An 8,919-nucleotide genomic window follows, 5' to 3' on the forward strand; every position below is an offset into this window, starting at 1 on the left:
AGTGTGACCCAAGCTGCTGTCAGTGACACGTGCTGTGAAAAACAATAGTAATAGTTTGAAGTGACAATACTTGACAAAAACACTATTGGCAAGATGTGTCCTAGTAAGAAAAGAAGTATACATCAGTGACAGGATTCCTTATAATCGTTACAATTCACTCCGTGAGATCTAGAGCTAAGGGAGTACGATCCTCTGTGTAGCCATATGTCTTGGTCTAACCTCAGCCGGCAAATAAACACCACACAGCCGCTCGCTCACTCCCCCCAAGTGGGATGGGGAAGAGAATCAGAAGAGTAAAAGCGAGAAAACTCATGGGTTGAGATAAAGACAGTTTAATAGGTAAAGCAAAAGCTGTGTGCGCAAGCAAAGCAAAGCAAGGAATTCATTCGCTACTTCCCATTGGCAGGCAGGTGTTCAGCCATCCTCATGAAAGCAGGGCTCCATCACGCGTAACGGTTATTTGGGAAGACAAATGCCATCACTCCGAACGTCCCCCCCTTCCTTCTTCTTCCCCCAGCTTATATACTGAGCATGACGTCATATGGTATGGAATAGCCCTTTGGCCAGTCTGGGTCAGCTGTCCTGGCTGTGCCCCCTCCCAGCTTCTTGTGCACCTGGCAGAGCATGGCAAGCTGAAAAGTCCTTGACTACTGTAAGCACTACTTATTGCTAACGCGGAAGTCACGGACACAGCACACGATCAATATGATCAAGCAAAATGTCGGTTTATTACATACACAGCTTAGTTAATATAGTTTCTTGCCTTCCTGATCATGCATAAACTTATCGTTAATTGGTTAACTATGTTTGGCAATATGCTGTTCATGCGCTACTAGCGATATTCTGATTCGTTCATAACAATAGTTCACACGCACCGCCCGCTTCTCCCATATCTTGTTTTCAACATTGCAAGCCAATAGTTTCTTCCTCTTACTCTGCTTGTTTCATGTCTTCCAAACCGCAGTCGACCTTCGCAGCATCCTTGAATTCCTCTTGCGTTAAATGCAGATTAAGTCCACATAGTCTGAGTCTGGGTTGCTCACTACATGTCCTTGGCTTTTCAGATATTTCACAAATCCCCCTTTTTGTTTTTGAGCAATCCAGACTCCATTCATCATACGCTCCACGGCTTTCATGCAATATTTAAAAACACATCTTAATATAAGTATAGTTAATAATAATCCCAATAATAATATAAACCCATGGATAATTAGATCTTTTCCCCAACCTGAAATGCCTAACCCAGCTAACCATGAATTGAAACCTAAAGAGCTAGTCTTTCTACAATTGTTTTATCTGCTGTCCAGAAATCTAAATCTGACTTACAATCCTTTGAATATTTTTCAATACTTCTTCAAGATCTGTGGGTTTGTTTTTTAATATTCAAAATCATTGACGTCGTTAGCTATATCGCTGCATGCATGCCTGATGGTGGAGGAGTTACAAACATACTCCCACTCTTTACCGCCAATCTGAGTCCCCACTAAACATGTCATAAATGGGTTGCCTGCATTTGCTGCCGCTAAACAGATTGAATCTTGCCCTGTTTTATTAGCTAGAGTTACCCAAACATTTGTACGTGGTTGTACTGAAATCCATGAGTGACCACTACCAATGATGGAGAGGAATGACGTGAGAAAACATATCATGGTAACTCCTGTTGTGGTCCCGACTCTTCTCTCCACGGTTTCACCCAGCGGCTAGGCACCCACCTCGGACCTTCGTCTGTCAAAACACAAACATATCCTCGACCTGTCATCTTAATTTCTGCAGGACCCTTCCATTCTCCAGTTTTTAAGTCACAATATCATACTTTTACCGATACTGAATCGATCTTCGGTATTCCCGATTGAAAACACATATGGTGTATAACAATTGGAGGAGATTCACGGTCCCCTGTTAACCGTAAATAATTTAAAACGTAAATCGCTTTTGCAAGACGTTCAGCAGGGGCTATTTCTCCCCCCTTTTGTTTTTGCAACAGCGATTTTAACGTAGCATGTGCGCGTTCTACGATCGCCTGTCCTGTAGGAGAGTGTGGTATGCCTGTGATTCTGCGAATGCCCCACAAGCGGCAGAAATGTTCGAATGTTTTAGAGATATATGCAGGGCCATTATCTGTTTTTATCTCTTGAGGAATCCCCAAAGCAGCGATGGCTGCACGCAGATGTTTTACAACATGTTTGGCTGTTTCCCCTGTTTGAGCAGTGGCCCAGATTGCATGCGAATAAGTATCAATGCTAACGTGTACATATTTTTGCCGTCCAAACTCTGTGATGTGGGTGACATCCATTTGCCATAACTGTAGGGCTCCCAGACCTCGAGGGTTGACCCCAAGACCTAAACCGAATCCTGATTTTTGGCAGGCAGGACAGGATTGGACGATGCCTCGGGCATCTGACAGTTTTAAATCAAATTGTTTCGCCAATACTTTTGCAGATTGATGTAAAAATTCATGAGATAAACGGGCCTGCTCAAACAGGTTAATATTTTGATTTTTCCAGATGGTAGCAACCAACTTGTCGGCTATGTTGTTTCCAATCGACAAGCCTTGATCAAATTGATGGCTACGAATATGTGTCACAAAATAGTGTTTAGTGCGTTGATTCAATAAAAATAAAAGTTGCATTAATAACATATATAAGGTGTTATTCTTCAGTGATTTGATCATAGCGCGTTCCAGGCGCTGTACCGTTCCTACTACGTAGAGCGAATCTGAAATTACATTTAGAGGTTTGTCGGGCCAGCGTTGAAAGGCCCATAACACCGCTCTCAGCTCGAGGGTTTGTAAAGAGTCGGCGGTATGACCTGTAAGAAGTTGATGATTCCATTGATTATTGTCATACCAAGCAATAGCAGCTCGTTTCGATTTTCTTCCAGCATCAGTAAATACTGTAAGCCCTTCAACTGGTACTTCTGAACAGCGCTTTTCACTTCTTTCAATATTTTCCAGTCCAGTGCTTCCCATACACCTCTCCCGTTATTACCAACTACAACAGGAAAAGCCATGGGTAAAAACTGTCCCTCTATCATGGCATCTCGGATAACACCTTTCCATCGCATTGACGGATCCCCAACTCCTCCCACCAACATCCCTTGCCCGAATACACCCCCCCCCCCCCGATGGTTGTTGTGGTGGCAAAGACGGAAAAGCACCAGTTTCCAACAGTGTCCTAGTTGGAGCAAAAACGTTGGGTGCTGACCGTCCTGGGTATAACGCGGACAGTGACGTTGGTGGGTTTTCTGGCGGGGCCGCCAATCGCGCTTCTAAAGTCTCTAGTCTTTTTATCAATTCCTGTAATTCAGCTTTCTCCTCTAGAACACCATTGTTTTCCTCCTCCTCTTCGCCACCTGGTGGCAAAGGAGGGTAAAGTGAGGTGGTCGCCACCGGTGAGGGAGGTCGATTTGGTGGATCGGCCTCATCATAACTCGGAGGGCGATCTGACTGTGGTACATCGGGCGATGGTGGAGTAGCCTCCGCAGCGTTTTTTTCTGGTGACTGCACTTCGGTGGCGGTGGGAGCTGCAGTTGCAGTCCCTGCTAGGATCTGGACCCCTCCTGCAACGTGGGCCGGGGTCGCTGCAGGGATTGTCGGACCTGAAAACAACATACTGGTTGCAGAGGTGGGCCCGTCACTTGGAGTCAAAGCCGCGAATGCCGATGCAGCGACTTGCCGCTCCTCCCCCATGCTTTTTAAAGTTTCATGAATCAGTCTCCACACAGTGGGGAATTTGCTCGTCTCTTTGGATCCTTTACTTATTTCTTCCCACAGTTCTGCCCCTATTTTCTCCCATGTCATAGCATCAAAGGCGACTCCAACCGTGGGGATCAAATCCTTTCCTTTTGCCCAGAGCAATAATGCTTTCAGAGTAGACGAGTCATAACTTATACCTCTCATTGAGAGGATATGTTGGAGGAGCTTAACCACCGCTGACTCTTCTTTTGTCATGGTAGCCCCCACCTCCTCCCCGGCTGCTCACCTGATCAGGGTGAGATTCTACCTTTCGCGCTAGCGTTTCCCGAGTGCCGGGGCAGCACTCACCTTCGGCCGGCTTCCGCCCCCTCCGTTCTCGGTTTCGTCAGAAAATCCAACTCCGATCTGAGGGTCCCTGTTCGGGCGCCACCTGCTGACGCGGAAGTCACGGACACAGCACACGATCAATATGATCAAGCAAAATGTCGGTTTATTACATACACAGCTTAGTTAATATAGTTTCTTGCCTTCCTAATCATGCATAGACTTATCGTTAATTGGTTAACTATGTTTGGCAATATGCTGTTCATGCGCTACTAGCGATATTCTGATTCGTTCATAACAATAGTTCACACGCACTGCCCGCTCCTCCCATATCTTGTTTTCAACATTGCAAGCCAATAGTTTCTTCCTCTTAATCTGCTTGTTTCATGTCTTCCAAACCGCAGTCGACCTTCGCAGCATCCTTGAATTCCTCTTGCGTTAAATGCAGATTAAGTCCGCATAGTCTGAGTCTGGGTTGCTCACTACATGTCCTTGGCTTTTCAGATATTCCACAGATCCTACCCTGTCGGAAAGGCTATGGGAACTAAGCCCATTTCACTTGTATGAAACATTTACAGTCAAGATGATGTCAATTCTATATGGATCATAGCAGGGTGATGCTCTCATTACTACATTACAGGATTTTACCAGATTGGGGAGCACAGAAAACTCTATTAAGCAATACAAGTATAATTCTAATTTTCTTCATATATGTCTGTGCCTTCACAGCTTCTTTGTCTTTCAGCTGAGAGATGCATGAACTTGAAAAGGTTTGCAAAAAAAAAAAAAAAAAGTCCTCATTATTTGTCTTCAGACCGGTTCATGTCCATTGCTAACCAGTTGAACAAATTGAAAGCTACAGAGTTTATATCAATTGCTCGAACACAGTAGTATATATTGCTGCCAAGGGCATGTACTACTACGCAAGGATTTAATTTCCTCCACAGGAAGTATAAGTGTGTGATGCTGGTTTCAAAGAACGTAAATGAGATTATCTTCAGTATACTGCTACTATCAGTTTTCCAGGGCATATTCTCAACTGTCTTTGTCTGGTTTACAGAGCTCTGTGACTTGAGTTCATCACAAAGGCCTCCCAAAATTATTATTATTTACTGGCTAGATTTGTTTCTATAGTAAATTCTTCTGTGATACTGTCCTGGTTGGCTGGACCAAGCCTGCCTAGGACTGTAGGCACACATCTCATGGCTTCTTCTGCCTGCCAGACTATTCCTCATTAGTCCATCTACACACACATACACTTTCTTCTGTAGTAATAAGGAACAGCAACACGGCATTTCCTTCTTCCTAAGCCATAGTTGTTGCCTCAAGGCTTAACTAACAGATAGCAATATGAGAAACTGATGGACATTGTAGGCAATGGAAAGGGATAAGTTGTTGGCCAACCGCAACCTGGAACTAAACGAATATGAAAATAACAGGAGAAATTACTAGACATCAGATAGTGAAAAGGGTGTATTAGGACTTCCCTTGGCTGAAGGACATCAAAAGAGCATGTAAAGGTTGGTGTTGGCTTAGCAGGGTTGAGAACTCTGGCTTGAAATGACCAAATAAGCATGTAATGTCAGCAAAACCAGGGCCAATGGCAGTAATATAAGGACCACTGATATCCAAGATAAGAAGTGACAGATGCCCTGCCCCCAGCTTCTGGGGGAAGCCCTGCCCCCTTCAGGAAGTCACATGTTCCACTTGCCCCCGAAATCCCTTCCTCTTCCAGTCACGTGGTAAATGATCTAGAAGTCCCTCCCCACTACATTTATGGGGGCCGCCATTTTATTTCAGCCACCATTTTATGGCAGGGACCCACCATTTTGAAAAACATCACACTCCATATGTTTTCATACTTCTTTGTGGTTGGCTGACTCCCGGCTTTGACACATACATACTCCATGTGTTTTCATGCAGCCCAGCCACCCCTTCCTGTTTACCCCTGAATGATGTCAAAGCAGGAAGCCCCCTCCCACTACTTACATGGAGTCTGCCATTTTTCACAGTATCATTCCCCATGTGTTTTCATACTGCTTTGTGATTCACTGGTTGCCATTCTTTGACATTGTCATACCCACATGATATACATATAAACATATTTTTATATATATATAAATAAAGGAGTGTACAGATATGTATATTTTATTTATTTAAATATAGATACACTTTATATAGAGATATATAAATGAAATATATGTATATTTTCATAAAAGTGTAAGTATAAAATAAAGAAAGCATTCTTTAATAAGAGATAATTAAATGAATAATTAAAGTTTAAATTTGAATAGATACAAATTAAACAAAAGTAAAAGGCAGATTTGCCCCCCCTCCCCCTTTACAAGGATGCTGAACAAGCCTAAACATGTCTGGGGTGGGGGGAAGGTCAAGAGGGCAGGGGGCATCAAAAGGGTGGGGGACATGAACAAGTTAGAACATGCCCGAGGGCTATGGCTCCCTCCTAAGACGCCTATCAAAGGGTTCCCTGTGCAACCCCCCACACCATGCAAAGAAGAGACCAATACTGTGAGCTGGACTGAGAGTCCCTTGCATCCAGTCCCAGCCCAACAGGATGTCCATGCAGTATTACTGGGCAGGCTTTGGGTTTTGCATGGTGTTGCAAAAGAAAAATGTTGTGATCAAACAATTCTCAGAAGAATATCAGAAAGATATTTATGATTATATCAGAAGATATTTCAGAAGAGCAGATGTTTGCCTTTGGAGAATGTCAGGTTTTCCATTTTTGCGGACAGTGTTGCCTGTGTCTTGCAGCACTGTGTTCAAGCAGGGTCAGCTAGAGCAGGTTGCCCAGGACCTGTTGTTGTGACCATACCACTTACATTGGACTTGCTTCTGTAGTCAGGGGACGTGCGGTCCTCTCCTTAACATCAGTGAAGGGGCACCTCAGGGGGTGCAGTATATGGTCCAAACTTCCCTAACAGCAGTGGAACTACTTCCACAGTTCTTATCTCATACACTCAGAAAGAGGCATGGATGAGTACCTACTTTCACAGTAATCTATAAGTTGTTATTCTAAATTACAATGTAGAGCATGGAGCTTACACTATTGTCATTCCACTACACAGAGTATTTATCCAGTTGTGCCTGAATATGAAGTGTGATCAATAAAACTGCAGGTCATATGAAGCTGGGAGGCATTACAGTTTGGAAGACAGTATTAGATTTCAAAATTATCTAAATGAATTGGAGAAATGTTCAGGAAAATTAAAGGGTGATATTTGTATATTTAGTCAAAGTTAAAGGTTATCTCAGTGTCTATTTATCTATAAAGTAAGCATAGATATTAAATATTGTGCAATGTATTTATCTTAATATTATTATTGGCATAGTTGTGAAGCCAAGCATGCAGCCTATTTTTCAAAAAACCCCCACATTAACCTGTTCAACCCCCAAACTAATATACTGTCTAAAACCAAAAGACTAAATTTTGTTTTGGGCTATGTTTTTGCAATCCAAATGAAGGTCAATAGAATTATATGTAAAGTTTTAAGTGTTTTACAGAGTCTATTTTGACACTGCATCTGCTGTCTTGATGTCTTAGCTGGAAGGAGTGTCAACAACTAACAGATTTCAGAGAATTTTGCAAATATCAGTATGAAAAGCCTCTGTTCTGCTGTCTTCTTTTTTATTAATTTTTTAATATGAACAGGGAGATCAGTCAAGAACATCTTCCAAAATACTTGGAGAGAAAGATATTTATATTTTAATACCCTATTAAGTAGAACAAGGCATAAAGAGTAAAAATCTCTCCTGCTAAATGGCAGTAAGGAAGTTGCCACTGACCTCAAAACACAGAAGAATTGATAAAGAGAATGGAGAGGGACATCAGTCAGAAGAAAATGTTGAAAATTTAGATCTAGCTTTAATCAAAACAACTTTGAAGATATGCCTTAATTGGGTATTCCTGTTTCTGGATTACAGGAAGACTCCTGTTCAGATTATCATGATATACAGCATGATAACCAAGGCTATTTCAAATAATCAATAGAGTGCCAGGTGAGCTGTAAGCTCCAAGATAGCATTGTTGTATTGAGTTTATATGGCAAAGTTTTGGTAGCTGCAGGAGGCTGCAGGGGTGTCTTCTGTGAGAAGATGCTGGAAGCTGCCCCCATATTGGACAGAGCCAGTTCCAGCTGACTCCAAGATGGACCTGCTGCTGACCAAAGCTGAGTCAAACAGCAATGGTGGTAGCGCCTCTGTGATAACATATTTAAGAAAGGGAAAAAAAAACTGCTGCGCAACAGCAGCTGGGAGAGACGAGTGAGAATATGTGAGAGAAACAACTCTGCAGACAACAAGGTCAGTGAAGAAGGAGGGGGAGGTGCTCCAGGCACTGGAGCAGAGATTCCCCTGCAGCCCGTGGAGGTCCATGGTGGAGCAGATATCCACCTGCAGCCTGTGGAGGACCCCAGAATGGAGCAGGTGGATATGCCCTGAAGGAAGCTGCAGCCCGTGGAGAGGAGCCCACACTGAAGCAGGTTTTCTGGCAGGACCTGTGGCCCTGCAGGGGACCCACACTGGAGCAGTCCATTCCTGAAGGACTGCATCCCATGGGAAGGACCCATGCTGGAGCAGTTCATGAAGGACTGTCTCCATGGGATGGACCCCACACTGGAGCAGAGGAAGAGCATGAGGAGGAAGGAGAGGCAGAGATGAAGCTTTATGAACTGATTGCAACCCCCATTCCCCATCCCCCTTGTGCTGCTTGGGGGGATGAGGTAGAAGAGTTGGTGTGGTGGTGCGTGTGTGTGTCCCTGGACCACCTTATGATCACAGGGACTCCTGTCAAGGCTTGGCCTTTGAGCAATGAGTCTGGTGGTTAAGCGCCCCTTGGTCGTACCAGGCACTCTTGCATGGCTGAGCTGGGGATCTCACCT

This window comes from Platalea leucorodia, assembly GCF_965183815.1.
Source record: "Platalea leucorodia genome assembly, chromosome: W".
NCBI lineage: Eukaryota > Metazoa > Chordata > Aves > Pelecaniformes > Threskiornithidae > Platalea > Platalea leucorodia.